Source organism: Octopus sinensis, unplaced genomic scaffold (genome assembly GCF_006345805.1).
Source record: "Octopus sinensis unplaced genomic scaffold, ASM634580v1 Contig10964, whole genome shotgun sequence".
Taxonomy (NCBI): Eukaryota; Metazoa; Mollusca; class Cephalopoda; order Octopoda; family Octopodidae; genus Octopus; species Octopus sinensis.
Genome location: NW_021832231.1, coordinates 625419 through 640431, shown reverse-complemented (window position 1 = coordinate 640431; position 15013 = coordinate 625419).

Sequence of the window (15013 nt, the reverse complement as noted above, 5' to 3'; positions counted from 1 at the left end):
AGAACATCACTCAAAAACCCTGAAGTCTCATTCAAACGGGCCAAAGGAAGAAATGAGAAAAATGTGCTATGTCGAAATGGTTTTTATTCCCCTGGCAGTCTAGATGTCAGGAAAATTCTACAAAAAGCTTGTTTCGAGGATCTGGTCATTTTTTGAGCGAGTTGCCGACGACCCATCTGAACACAGGTATATGGCCAAAAAAATCTTCCCAGATATAGTCTGGGGTAATTTCTTTGCTATCCGTCAATAAGAATTTTTCTTTCTGGTGGAACTAATTAATAGGACAATAAATTTCACTGTAAATAATTTGTTTTCAGAGATTTATATTTTAATCCTAACTTTTGAAAAATACAAATACAAAACTATTTAAACCAAACGTTTAAATCAACATTGTATCTATTGGATTCTACATTTTGTTTGATGAAACTGAAAGATGTTTATTTAATGTGGGCCAACAGAAAACTAAATGATATCGGAATTTCGATATCAAAAATCGAAGATTTATTCGTTTATCAGGTTTTTGTAAAATTTGCAATGCTATTCACTAATGTGGACCAAGTTCACAGAGAGTATTATTCTCTAAAATAATTTAAAGATTTGAAGTATCAGATAAATCAAAAGTAAATAAAATACTCAAACAAATACATAAAAAGTAAACAAACAATCTTAGAAATTAGGGATATTTTTCTATCAAGATCTTCATTCGATATTTCCCAGATTATCGAAGGAAATATATCTCAAGTAATAATTAATAATTATTTGTTTTATTGACAATTAGATTCATAGTCTCCTGTCGTGTTTTGTTGTCTATGACGTATATCTGTTACACAAATCAACAAAAAAAGAGTTGAATACGAACCAGCCTTATATACACCAGGACTGGGTCAAAAACCATACAACGTGTCTGGTTAAGATACTTCGTGACTACATTCGAGTAAGATTAATTATCATATTTAAGTATAAAACGCGTGATAACAATTTCTCCTTAAAAGTTATGAACATTTTGTTAAAAGTAGAGTTTTGATGAGCTGTGCAATACTCAAAAACTGTCAAAGTTTATAAACTGTATAATTCCTTTTTTGTTCTCTGCAGATGTGTTTCCAGACTGCATGTATACTGTTTAAAATCTTTACGTAGATGGACGGTTGATTTGGCATTATTCCAGTTGTCGGAACTTGTACAGTCGTCATTTTATATGACAGCTTCAGATCTTGTTAATAATATGGAATACTATTTTAGAGTAATGTGTCAATCTCAACAATATATTTTTTGTCTATTTTTGATTTTATTAAAGAACTGGAAAATCATAATAAAATAATGCCGACGCCGGTAATTAAAACATTTTTTATAAATAGTACCGCTATCGTTTATTGGAAAATCAAAAAAATGACTTTTTCGACGTGAACATGGACTGTAAAAAGGATTATTTTAAAAATATTGATGAAGTAGTTCATAATGTAATAACATGATTGCTTATATATTTAGATATACCAAAAATTGAAGCGTATTTTTTCTATTCGATTTATCAAATTGACATTACCTTCATCTTTTGAAAGTAGTCAGTTATACTCATACTTTGGAGTATAATTCCGTTTTAATCAAAAATAGATTGAACGTGAGTTAAAAATATATTTCATGTCCCAAGATATTAAAACTTTTAATAAAACATGTATTTTGGAAGATAAGATTACTGCTAAAATCTTAACATTTAAGAATCGCCAATTTATGAGTAATTCTAAAATTAACTTTATAGATTTAATTAACACAAATATAGAGGAAATAATGCAAAAATATAATGTAATGATATTATTTTAATATCGAGAAAGATTTACAACGTCCTAAATGTTGGCAAAATTAAACTTTCTGAAGGATGCCAAGTTATAGCACACGTATTCCCAATTTGTAAGGAATATTTTGTAAACGTTTTATTGAAACTCATTCTAAAAAACGATTTCAAATCCGTCAAGTTTATGAGAAATGTATTTGGAGTTGATTTTAAAACTCTTTGTAATAAAAAATCCAGTAAACCGCTCCTGAATGTTGCTGCGAGTAAAGGATTAAAAGTATTTTGACTATAAAGTTATTATTTTTGGATATAATCAGAATACTCCTCGAAGGAGGGGCTTTAGTCGATTTGTATGACTGTAATGGAAACAGTCCTCTTCACTGTGCTCTCAATGCAAAACAATACTCAGCAGCAGAGGTTGAAAATGTACCTATTTTCAGATATTAGTAGAATGGGGGGCATCACTAAGTATTCCAGATCGGCACGGGCGTACTCCTTTAGAACTGTTTCCTTCATCAGTTTTAGCAGAAAGTTAGGAAATTTACATACATTTTTAATTCAGAACAAATCATAGCCAAATCGACAATTGACTTGAAAAAATTATATTCACCTGATTCCCTGATTGAAATTGTTAGGAAAATGATAACAAATTTGAACACGAGGTTTTTTAATTAAAATAAACTTTGAATAGAATTCAAGGAATTACGACATTACTACATCTGGCTGTGTCGATTGATTCTGAGGACTGCGTCAAAACTTTGCTAAATCTTGGTGCTAATGTTGACATGGTTGATAAAAACGGACAAAGTGTTCTTTATGAAGTTAAATCTACAGCAGTCCTAAAGGTATTTTAAAAGAACTTGATAAACCAGATAATTTTAAGCAACCAAATCAATAGAAATGAAAGAGACTACGATGGAAATACACCTCTTCATTGTTTTGCTAGTCGAAAGGGAGAAAATACGTCTAAGCTTGTCAATCTTCTATTAAAAGACGGTTATGATATTGCTGCAAGAAATGCTGAGGTTTGATTAGGGTGTAATTCAAGTCAATGTTACCGATCCATGTTTCTGCATTAAACGGACGTGAGGCTCTGTGCTTGACGTTTTTGGATCACGACAAAAACTCAATCTTTAAGGCAATATTAAACGAGGATCAAAGAAACCCAAAGAGTCTTTTATTTTATTCAATAATTGGAGGTCACATTTCTTGTGCAAAAATGTACTCGAACAGACTATTATGCGATAGGTTACAAGAACATGGTTTTTGTTTTAAGGAAGACGAGCTAAGAATACTTCTTTGTATGGCTTCGGCAAACGAAATAAAATGGCTGATTTGTCTAAATTTACATTTCAGTGATGATATATTTGAAGTTATGGAATATCTATTGGGAGAAGGGGCGGATCCAAATAGTTGCATTGTGGACACAAATAACACGTTTTATTTATAATAATGAATTAAAGTGTTCTTCATTATTCCACAGCATTATTTGGAGAGAGTTCTATAATTCGCCTCCTTGTAAACAACGGAGCAGATCATACAATTCGAAACATAAATGGAGAAACTCCATTGGCAGTTGCGGCTAAATTTGGTTCTATGAATGCGGCACGTGTTTTGCTTGATTATGAGTTGGAGAAGGGACTTAATCCTGGTATTCCGTGGTTCATCTATTTGGGAGACTACAATGATTTTAAGCAGGTCGTGGATATTCAAGATTGGATTTCTTCAGGTTTATTTTCGTCGGAAGAATTAAAAATGATCAAATGTATTTTTTTTAATAAAATAGATGCGAGCATGTCTTCCAAAATTGAAAAAATTATTGAAATTGAAAGTAAAATAAAACTAATCAATCTACATCAAAAACCCTAACCATGACATAATAGACAATTCAATTAATTAACTTTCTTCTTAAACAATCTCTGCTGCTCAGAAGCCCCAGATAAGTCTACTCCTGTAGTTTTTTTCCAACTATTTGTTAACATTTTGGGAATTGTTTCTTTCTCCGGCTTCAATCATTAAATCTTTTTGTTTCTTGATTGATTTGCATTTCTTCCTAAATGTGTTATCAGATTGAAATATTTTTAAACCACACTTGTAATCTTTGTTAATACTAGACAGCCATACTTTTATCTTAAGTCATATAGTGATTTGGTAATTTTCTTTGTTTCATATTTACAGTCAAGAGATACTAGTTTTGTAGATACAGTTTACCCTCTATTGCTCGCCAATTCTATTGCTCGCCATTTCTATAACTCGCCACTTTTTTGAAAAAATGCCATTTTACTAAGGAAATTCCATTGCTCGCGCCAATTCTCTTACTCGCCACGTTTTTGTATTAAACAATTAAATTTAATATTAAAAAAATAATTTTTTCAAATATTTATACCGCGTGTTTTTTATCTTATGATCAAAAAAATAGAAATTATAATTATCTATTGATAATTCTTCTCTAAGTTAAAGGCGTGTTTCAGAAATTTTTTCGTCGCGTTTCAAAAAATCATTTCGAGACGTGCAATTAACGATCTTAAATTGAACAAACAGATGTTCTTGGAATTAATCCAATTTATGGGAGAAGTTCTCGTTTTTCGAAACTTAGATATTCAGCAATTGATTCTGAAATCATTGCTTGATAGATTACATGGAATCTATTGGAGTTTGCCTCAATGATGAGATAATTTTGTCGAAAGCAACTGAAATTGCTGCGTTAAACGGTCTCTTCGAATTTAAAGCCAGTAAAGATGGCTTGAAAAGTTCAAAAAAGGCACAATGTAAAACTAAGATTTTTCATGGTGAATTGGGATATACTGCGGATGTCTGCAGGAAACGCCGCCACCAGGACAAAAATTACTTAAAGATAGGTTTAACATTTTTAGCCAATTTTCAGATTTTCATTAATGCTTTGTGCAAATATGACTGGATCCGATAAAATAACCCCTTTGATGATCGGGCAGTTTAAGAACCAAGGTGTTTTAAAAACTTGAACGTTGATGAATATTTACAATACCGAAATTCTTCAAAGGCTTGGATGAACATGGAATATTTAACGAATGGTTGTATATGGAACAAGACTCTCAAACAAAAACAAAAAAAGATACTTTTGGTTGTAGACCATTGTCCTTCGCATAGAATAACAATCGAATTAAGTATGATAGAAGTTTTATATTTACCAAAAAACACGACTACTGTGCTTAAACCGATGGATCAGGAATCATTAGATCATTCAAATCTCATTTCAACAAATTTAAATTTAAACATATAATTGAACAAATAACTACGGTGACGCAACTATTGAATGCTATAAAAATTAACCTGAAAGATGCAGTCTTATTTTCTTATCTACCTGGAAAGATGTGTCAGTGGATACAATATCAAATGTTTTCAGCACGCCAAATGGGAAAAACGAATTGAAGAACCTATTATGGGAGACCATAAAATAAAAAATTTCGAAAAATTATAGAAAATTAATGATCACAAGATCCCATAAAGAGGAGGAGTTTATAGACTTTACGTACTCTGAAAATGACGAACTTCATGATTTGTTCAAAACAATACTATGAAAATAACGATGAAATGCAATTTTAGACAGTTCAATTACTGAAGATTGTGAAAGAAACAACTGTATTACACATCGAGATGCGATAAAATGTATTTCGGACCTCAAAAATATTTTTCACATGACGATAATTTGATGTGAATATGCTAGAAAGTTTATTAAAAATGCAAAAAAATATAGAGAAAAGAATCATACAAAAAACTATAAATGATTACTTTACTTAAAATTTTGGTTTTTAAATAAATGTTTCGGCTATTTATTTAAATGTTTAGATAGTTAAAAATTATAGAAATTTTTTGTTGATAGAAAATAAGATTTGATTATTTCTCTACTCGCCAATTCTCTTAGTCGCCAATTTTGGCTTGGTCCCAAAAATTGCGATCAATAGAGGGAAGACTGTATTTGTAATTTTAAAATTTATAAATCCAATGCTTAGTAATAATGTAAATAATTTAATAAACTTGGAAATTGTCAGAGTATCAATCGGAAAAATGAAAATCAGTTATGTTTATCGATTACGATTTCGTAGTCCAGATACTGCAAAACTCTGGTCTTCCGTGTCGGATGATAGTGTTTACCGAGAAACTTATTCGGGATAACGTTAGAAAATAAAACATCGTGACAAGTTATAATCAACAGGAGTATACTGCATAGATTAATCGATTATTTGAAGCAAATACTCAGTGGAAAATTCCAGAAACTAATGATGGGAAACCGAGAGAGAAGGGAAATCGTCCTAACCACCTCCTATTTATGTGCGACATAAAGCTATTTCCTCATAATTCATTAACCATTTGGATGTGCTCGGAGTGGAAAATATGATAAAGGCATATCAGTCACTGGTGCTGCGGAAAACCTTAGAGAGCATGCAAGCTGAGACGAGAAACGGGTTATTAATGCCTGTTGAGGGGATACTCCTTAAATCTGGACTGCGCATCGACATACCTCCCCATCTTTGCGGTATGTCTTAAGAGAGTAATTAACTAATTTTGATATTCGATTATTAGATATCTTTCCCTCAGTTTTAGCAATAAAAAATAATTAGTCAAAATGGTTAGTCAAAATGAATGGCTTTAAAATTAATTAAAAAAATAAATTGAAAAAATTAAGATTTTCAAAAAAAAATTAGTCAAAATTTTGTTTAGTGAATAGTAAATTTGTAATGATGTCTAGTAAAATTCCGTTCTAGGAAATTTGAGATATAATTTTTGGACTTTTTTGAAACTTCCGAAAGATTCTAAACTGATTGGACTAGAATTTTTTTCTGCAATATAAATCAGAAGTAATTCAACTTGTAGAATATAAATATTCCAAATGAAATATCCATAAACGCAGCAACCGCACAAGAAAACCCGACTCCTAATCCGCTCCTCCAGCCGCGCCCTTTTTTGGTAATACAAATTTTAAAATACTGCGAATCTCTTAAGCTGATTTTTTGTCAGAGCACACAGGTAGTTTATATTCTCCACAATAATCTATTCTCCATGATTCATTGCGATCTATGCTAATGCAAACTAACAATTCATTGATGTCACCAGGTAATTTCAATTCCAATTCGGTTCCATCTAATCACGACTACATGCGAATTCATACAAATAATGGACTGTGCATATATTTCGTAAAAGAAAACTTAAAAAAACTAAGATTTTTTTTTGAAAAACTAGAATCAATGACTGAGACGACAGTTCAAAGCATCAATTTCATTAAGAATTTCGGCTTCAGTCCAAAGACCGATTATATTCTGAATATCATTCGAGCTCATTTTCACGCAATCACCCCCTTCGGTGCGTCTCCAATACACATAATTCAGATCACAAAACAACGTCCTCAAATAACGCGAATCAATTGTAATGACTACCAAATAAGCCATGAATCACAAACTGGCAACAAACGACGTGTCGCCCTTAACCGAGACAAACTCAGCATTAATACAACGTTGGACCAAATTAGGCCTGATTCGAACATTAATTCTATCCACTGTCAATCTGTAGGAGTCTCTGCGGGGACGACTATTGCAGTTCGTCCCTTTTACGAGACCGTCTTTGTCCACTCCAAAATATATTTTACAAACACATCCGGAATTCAAAAATGCTACAAAAATGCTATCAAGAATGGAAAAATCAAAGGATAGAATGTCTTCGACGTCAACTAAATGTGTACATCCATCATTTCTCAGATCAGATCGAAGCCCTGATCACATTATCCTAATTACACAACCCAGTTTCATGTTAATCGGCGAGCTAGCCACAGGTTGGGAAGATTTTAGGGAAGTCCTGGAATATCCACAAATTCTTCTCAAAGTTGAAAGAATTGACGTCTTCCTCTCGTCATTTCCAGTCATCTGCTTTTTACATACAGCCTCTATGAACTCGGCTGCCTCCCTCTTCGTCCCTTCATCACTTTTACGCAGAAAACCTAAGAATAATAAATATACACAACCTGAAATAGCTGGAAAAAGAGGAATAATCGACGCGGGTTCGAAATAGCTTTCATCTTCGACCAACAACTTAAGAACGGAAAGGAAAGAACATCCCAACGATTGAAAGTTTGCGATGAGATTTGTAGACAGGAAACCAATAAAAGTATCCAATGAACCAACAGGCCATTCTGCTAATTTAACTGCAGTGTGAACACAATCAACAAGGGAAGCAAATATTTCACAAGTAATCGGCTTACTATGAACTCCTATAGGCAATTAATGAATATTCCAAGCCATATAATCTATAATCTCCCATTAGGAGGGGATGATCTCTAATCTCCTGAGGACATTCGAATAGAGAAGACACAGGGACAGTCAATCTCTCTCCGTAATCTATTTTCAACACTTTGGCATTATTTGATTTAATTTCATTTAACTGTAAAAAATAAATAAAAATGTCTAACCCTGACACGAAATAGTTTATTTTTGGCGGTAATTAAAATGTAAATACAATTACGTTGTAATGATTGACGGGAAACATGGTTTAGACATGTTGCTGCCTCTAAAAGTCTCTCCAATTCAATTTCTCGTCCATCCTGAACTTCACAGACAACACAAGTGCTGGACTTGATGTCCAAAATCCTCATCGAAACAGGCTGAGGACACAACTCAACCCCACCCTCCTTAATAGCCCACAAATCCCCCCTTTCAACCAAGGCCGCAGGAATAGACAATCCATCAATCTCACGAATATCTACCCAAATAGTAAGAAATCCAAACCAATGACATCTTCACTGGAGGTATGGACACTATAAACTCCCCCAACATCGAATACCCCCTGAATGGGAGAGGTGTCATATATAACCGGGTTATTTGGCAGACATAGACAAATAAGGACACTTACCCCTCCCAAGTCAACAAATGCCTTTGAACAAATTTTACAACTTTGAATATTTTTTGATAGATATTTCAAAATAAAAGAAATATATTCGACGGACGGCGTACGATTAATCAACATTAATTTAGTATAGCGTAGAAAAGTGTTTATTATGTGAGTACATAAACCATTGACATGCCCACGTACTGCTATCAAATTCTTCAACTCCACAACTATTTCCTCCTTAATTAATTAACACTAATTAACACAACCAAATATTCCCTATTCGTCACATCTCTCTTTCTATTGGGAACAAGCATATCCAGAACTGTAGTCTGCGGGTCGGGCATTGTGGAGAGTGGCAAATCCACAAAACTCTGGAGAGAGGAATATCCCAAATTATCTAAATAAAATACAACCAGAGAATACTGTGGACTATTTGTTCTAAATCCTTAAAGAAAGTTGTAATCCGGACATTATGAGGATAGGAGGCATGGAGTGACCCAACCAGTCGACTCAATGCCTGCAAAAATAGAGATGGCTTGGTCATGTGGTAAGCCACTGAAATAAAATGTTCCATAAACCTCATATCAGCAACAAACTAATATTATTTAAAATCAACACAAACTTGGTTAGAATTGAGACCCGCTAAGCAATCAAGACAGTCTTCTAGGAGACCAAACCCGACAGGAGTGGGGGACACACCTAATATAAACAACCACTCCAAGACCATATAATCTACACATTCTTGAACATGTCGGAAACTCGATACGACTGGGGTCAATCTCATAACACTCGGAAACAGTCACCGTTCTTATCTCTCCACTGTCAACCAACCAAATTTTTAATAAGGTCTCCACAATTCCCAAAATCTTATACTCAAAAAACAAAAAAAACCACAGCCCGAGCCTGCTGATCTTTTCCAATGTAGAGAACTCCCTGCCCAATACTCGGAGACTGGGAGGAATACTCCAATGGTTGAAGAGAGGAGACATCGAGGGTCGAAATGAGGTGTCTGATGCAGTCATGGATTGATTTTTTGGAACGGTCACTGTCCAGGAATATAATTTGCTCCAAATTTTCAATCGCAGTTATTTTCCCGCGCAAAGGCTCTCCCTTTTGTTTAAAATAACTGTTTAAATCTGGCCACATGAGTCCATTTTCAATAAGTAATTCATTCACGTATTTTCCATTGAAATGCACTAAAGTGTGACCATTTGCTATACAAATTAGTTCAGCCGGGTTTTCTACATTAGAATGGACATCAAGTGAACATTCATTGTTCAATATTCTTACAATGTCGGGAGAAGGATAGTCAAAAAGAACAGAATAGTCGTAGTCACATAACATCATTACAGTCTCTGGTCCATTGAAACGAAGAAAATTGGATCCACATGAATTACACCTTAATTTATTATGGCACCACAAGAAAATATTTGATTAATAAATTATTACTCTTTGATCGAAGTTTTGAGAAATTTGAGATAGTCTGACACTAATTTGGTGTCCTTGGGGTCTGAAAATTGTCCAATAAGTAAGTTGTGCTTTAAATAGCGAAGAATAAATTGAATAATTAATTCACACATATCAGCTTCGTGTTGAAAGGATTGTTTAATGAGATTCGAGACTCCTTTTAAAATGGAATTTTGAAAAATGGGAGTTGAAGGCATCACCACAAATGTATACTTTATAATCTTTTATTTGATTTCATTTGTTATAATATTTAATTGTTTTTTATAAAGAACAAAGTTTTTATATTTAGTTTTTTAATTAAATCTGGAAATCCGAAAATTTTCCCAAATGGAGTGGGATGCCGTTATGTCGCGCAAACGAGCGCTAGACGCGACCAATCAAATTCACTCAATGTCAATCAGTGTCAAATTAACTTTTATATTAATAGATCAAGACAATTATTTCTAACTGTTATCTAACTTCTTGAGTTGTTTGATCTGTAATTTCATTACTGATCGGTCATTATTTTCCACATTGACCAGATTGTTAGACAATTTTGCAACAATAGTGACTGCATTCAGATATGGATATTCAAACCTAAATAATCTCCAGGAATGATTCGTCTCATAATTCTTTTGAATGCGAACCTTTTAACTAATTTTAAAATAACACCAAACGAGCTAGGACTGATGCACCAGTACAAAGTCCATGTCATTCCGTATGTGATGACATGGGATGGACTTGTCACCAAATACCACAAGCGGTACTTAAGACAGTTGGGTGTAGATAAGTCTCTACAGGCTTATATACAGTCAACTGTTCTTAAGAGGACTCTGGAGAGTGTCTCGTTTGATGGTTGCCGACCCAGTTCTTTCCTGACGTTTAGTCAGTGAGAGGCGCTGGACTGCACCTTCTCGGAGGTCTACAGTGCCAGAGAAGAGGAGGAGGTGCTTGGAGTGTCATCCTCTGTTCACTTCGAAGGCCCTGGACTTGGAAAAATTACTTAGTTAATTAGTTTCTTTTTATTAATAAACACTATGTCTCCGATGTTTTATTCATATTTTGACACATCAACTCCCATTTCCTGTTCATTTTTCTCTTATAATTCGGAAAATCGAAATTAACCTTTGAGAAATTAAATTCGAATTTATACTTCTTTTATAAAAAAATCCGTTCGGACCAACATAATTTAGCTAGTTTGAACACTGCCGGCCAGATCCATTCCGGCGATTGAGTTAGTGCTGTCCCTTTGACCTCCCGGGATTGCTCTTAAATGACGAATTCGTACGAATCGAGATTTACCTCTGTTTAGATCTTAAAGTTAATCAGCTTCATGGTCGTCTCGAGGACTTCAAAACTAGCTGGCTGTTTTAACACTTCTTTTTGGCAATTTTAGACGGGAATTTTTTTTAATTTCATTGGTTTTCAAAGGTCATTGGTTTTCTTTTTTAACTGCCTTTATGGCATTAATTTTTTTATTAGAAGAAAGCATATATTCTTTGATGAGCTTATTTCTGTTTAAATTTTTTTGAATTTAAAATCGCTGAATTCTTAATTTTGTTTACTTTTTAGAATGATTGCGAAACACGTGATAATTCCTTAAAATCTTAGTCGAGGTAGTTAGATCAATAAAAGTCACGCAATATAAAAATATATAAGAAATATTGAAAAGGCCCCTTTAAATAAATTTTTTATATAACTTTTCATTCAATTATAGTTAAATAGAGGAAATAGTATCAATATATTGACAAAAATATATTGACAACAGCGAATTTAGTTTGTTGCATAAATAATTTACGAACATCGAAGAACGATGGACATCTATAAATGTTATATTTTATTATATGTATATTTTTTCCCAAATATACTACATTCGAAGTTTTTGATAGTGAAATCATTATAGACAAGAATATAGTCAATGATTTCGAGGTCGCAGTTACTCATTTGGCAGAGACTGTTCTTCTTATTGGTTACAAATATAAATTATATTCTAGAAATGAATAATGGGGTGGGTACATATACAATAATCACCAATAAATATTACCAGATATGTTCATCGAGATGCACTCTGAAATCACAAAACAAGAAAAATATTACAATTTTATGTACAAAAAATTTAAATTTGGAAAAAATAACAATTAAAATTTCTACTATTTCACAAGAAATAACCATCGGTGAACAGTTTATAAATAATATTAATTTTCAATGCAAAATCACAAATCATGAGATTCCCAAAATTTCAAAAAATGTCAAATCAAAAAGGAGTGCCGATACTAACCTGAGGTGTCAGACTCGTTGGAAGATAATCAGACCCAGCGAATATTCAATTGATTGGATTGTTCTGCCTTTAATAAATTTCACATATTGTTTTGGTCACTGCAGTCTGGCTGGGAATGAGTGGGCAGGAATGACAAATCATGCGATTCTCCAGTTCCTAGTTGGACAACGTTTTTTTGGTTCAGTTCCCGAACTGTGTTGTGCTCCGGTGGAGATGGATTATCAGCATGTATTCATATCACATAGACATAGTCGAGGACATAAATATCACCAAACACTTTTTCATGATTTTCGAGTGAGAAAATGTGGTTGTATATAGCTAAATTATTTTTAAATGATTGTATGTATATAATTTATTTCTCAAACGGTTTGCAATAGTAAGCATATTTTTTTATTTACATTAAGTTAATCTCTCGAAAAAACTTAATTATGAAATGTTCTAAACAACCAAAAACCAATAAACTGATTGCTGAATATTCAATTAATGGAAAATCTAACAAAGAAATAAGTCACTATCTGAATATGCCTCCATAAGCAGAATACGTTTTGAATGGAAAAAATTCGGAGATATTGAGAGCAAACCTCGTAGTGGAAATTATTCTTCCAAATTGAATGATTTGCACAAACATTAAATTCTTGGTTTGGTCGATGATAATCCATTATTGACAGTATTAAAGTTGAAATCCTTCGACACTAATGTTGATGCATTAACACTAATGTTTGAAGAGTCAGCACAAATGGTTGCGCTTTCAACGTTAAAGCTCAAAAAACCCTATAATAACCCAAGGAGGGAGATAAACTTAGTTAGAATGGAAAATGTAGTTATTGGCATAGCGGAAGGGACAAAGTACACGATACGACCTTTTTATAGTCAAAGGAATTAGGGTATTTATTGTAAAAGTAAAGCGATGACAACTTAGCTACGAATAATCAGGAGAATGGTTCATCATGGTTCTACATACAGGCATAACGAGGTAGTGAAACCCTTACCATTTTTTTCTTTGCGACAAGTATAGCTTGTGACAGTCTAGAAAGTTGTGAACACATCAAGTTCAATAGGTTCTGAGAATTCGAATGCATGCATTAATGTGATACCGCAATACTCACGCCGATTATTGTCTAGTTCAATAAAACTCATAAAATAAGGTCACCGGAAAGATTGTTATTTTAGAGATGAGTATCATATGTCTAAGACAGGGGTTCTCAACCTTTTTAGCTCAAGGGCCAAATCGATAATTAAGATTAGCTTCACGGGCCGCAAAAAAATATTTTATATATTTTTATATTTTCCAATCCAGTAACTCGTTTGCAATCCGAAGTGCAGCCACTGCTGATGCGTAATGAGTTTTTTTACTCTTTTAATTTCCATTTCCTTTATAAAAAATAAAAGCTAAAAAATCTACAAAAGGCGTTGTAACTAAAAAGAAAGTATTATTTCTTTATTAAGTTTTTGAAATCGGAATAAGTAAAGTCGAAGAAGTTCGTAAAAGCTGACTCAAGTGATTATCCGTGAGCTTGTTACGATATTTATTTTTTATTCGAATCATTTTACTAAATATTGATTCGCATAAATATGTAGATTTAACATTGATATATTCATATATGCATTGTGTGTTATATTTTTGAATTTGTCTTGAGGAATTAATTCGTAAAAATTAATAATAGACGCATTTTTGAACAATTCCGCCAGTTCTATATCATGTTGTAAATTAATGAGTTCTAGTTGAATTTTGCAGGCGCATCCTTAATTTCCACGCTGAATGGAGTTGCAAATATTTTCATTAAAGGAAGGAATTCTTTGAAATTCTAAAAATTAAATTTATATAAATGTACCCCAAAACGTGCTTCAAATTGATTAATTAAATCACCAATTATGGATATGTTTAACCTTAAGAATGAATAATTAAATTTAGACATTATTAAAAAATTAAAAAAGTTAGTTACTCTAGAGGGGCCGCAAAAAAAATCCTGGGGGCCACATGCGGCCCCGGGGGCCGCATTTGAGAACCGCTGGTCTAAGACACCGAAAAAAAGTGGGAAGGACTTGAAAACATGGAAGAACTGATTCACTATTCCAGGGGTAAGAGAAATTTTTACCCTTAGTTAATTAGTTTATTTATTTATGCTCGTTATGAATATTCTAAATGTATAATCCATCCTGTTTTAACTTGTGATGACTAATTCTTGTTTTTTTACAATAATTAAAAAGTTAAAATTTTATCATCTACTTTACATTTTGCTCATTAGAAACTAGCAGACCTTAATTCTAGAAATACAATAAGATCGCACGAATAATTTTGAAAAACAAAAATGTGGACATTATCTTAGTTATGTGATTCATCCATTTCTGCCAATGCCTTTCTCGTAAACTCTATTTAGTATAATATACAAAACAAACCATCTAGTCTTCGAATTGAAATATGACTGAATCGAAGTTTAATCTGATAAAAGCAATGAACCAAATAATTTAAATTTTTTTGAGGAAAGTGTTCATCTCTGATTTGTTCCCAATCAAGATCAGTCTCAGTAATCACATCAGAATTAAATATTCTAAATTAGAAAGACCAAAGAGCACATTTTTAGTAATTTATTCTGATCTGGCAGCGTAGAGGATAATCGTCGTTTAAACTTTAGTCGCAGTCTGAAACT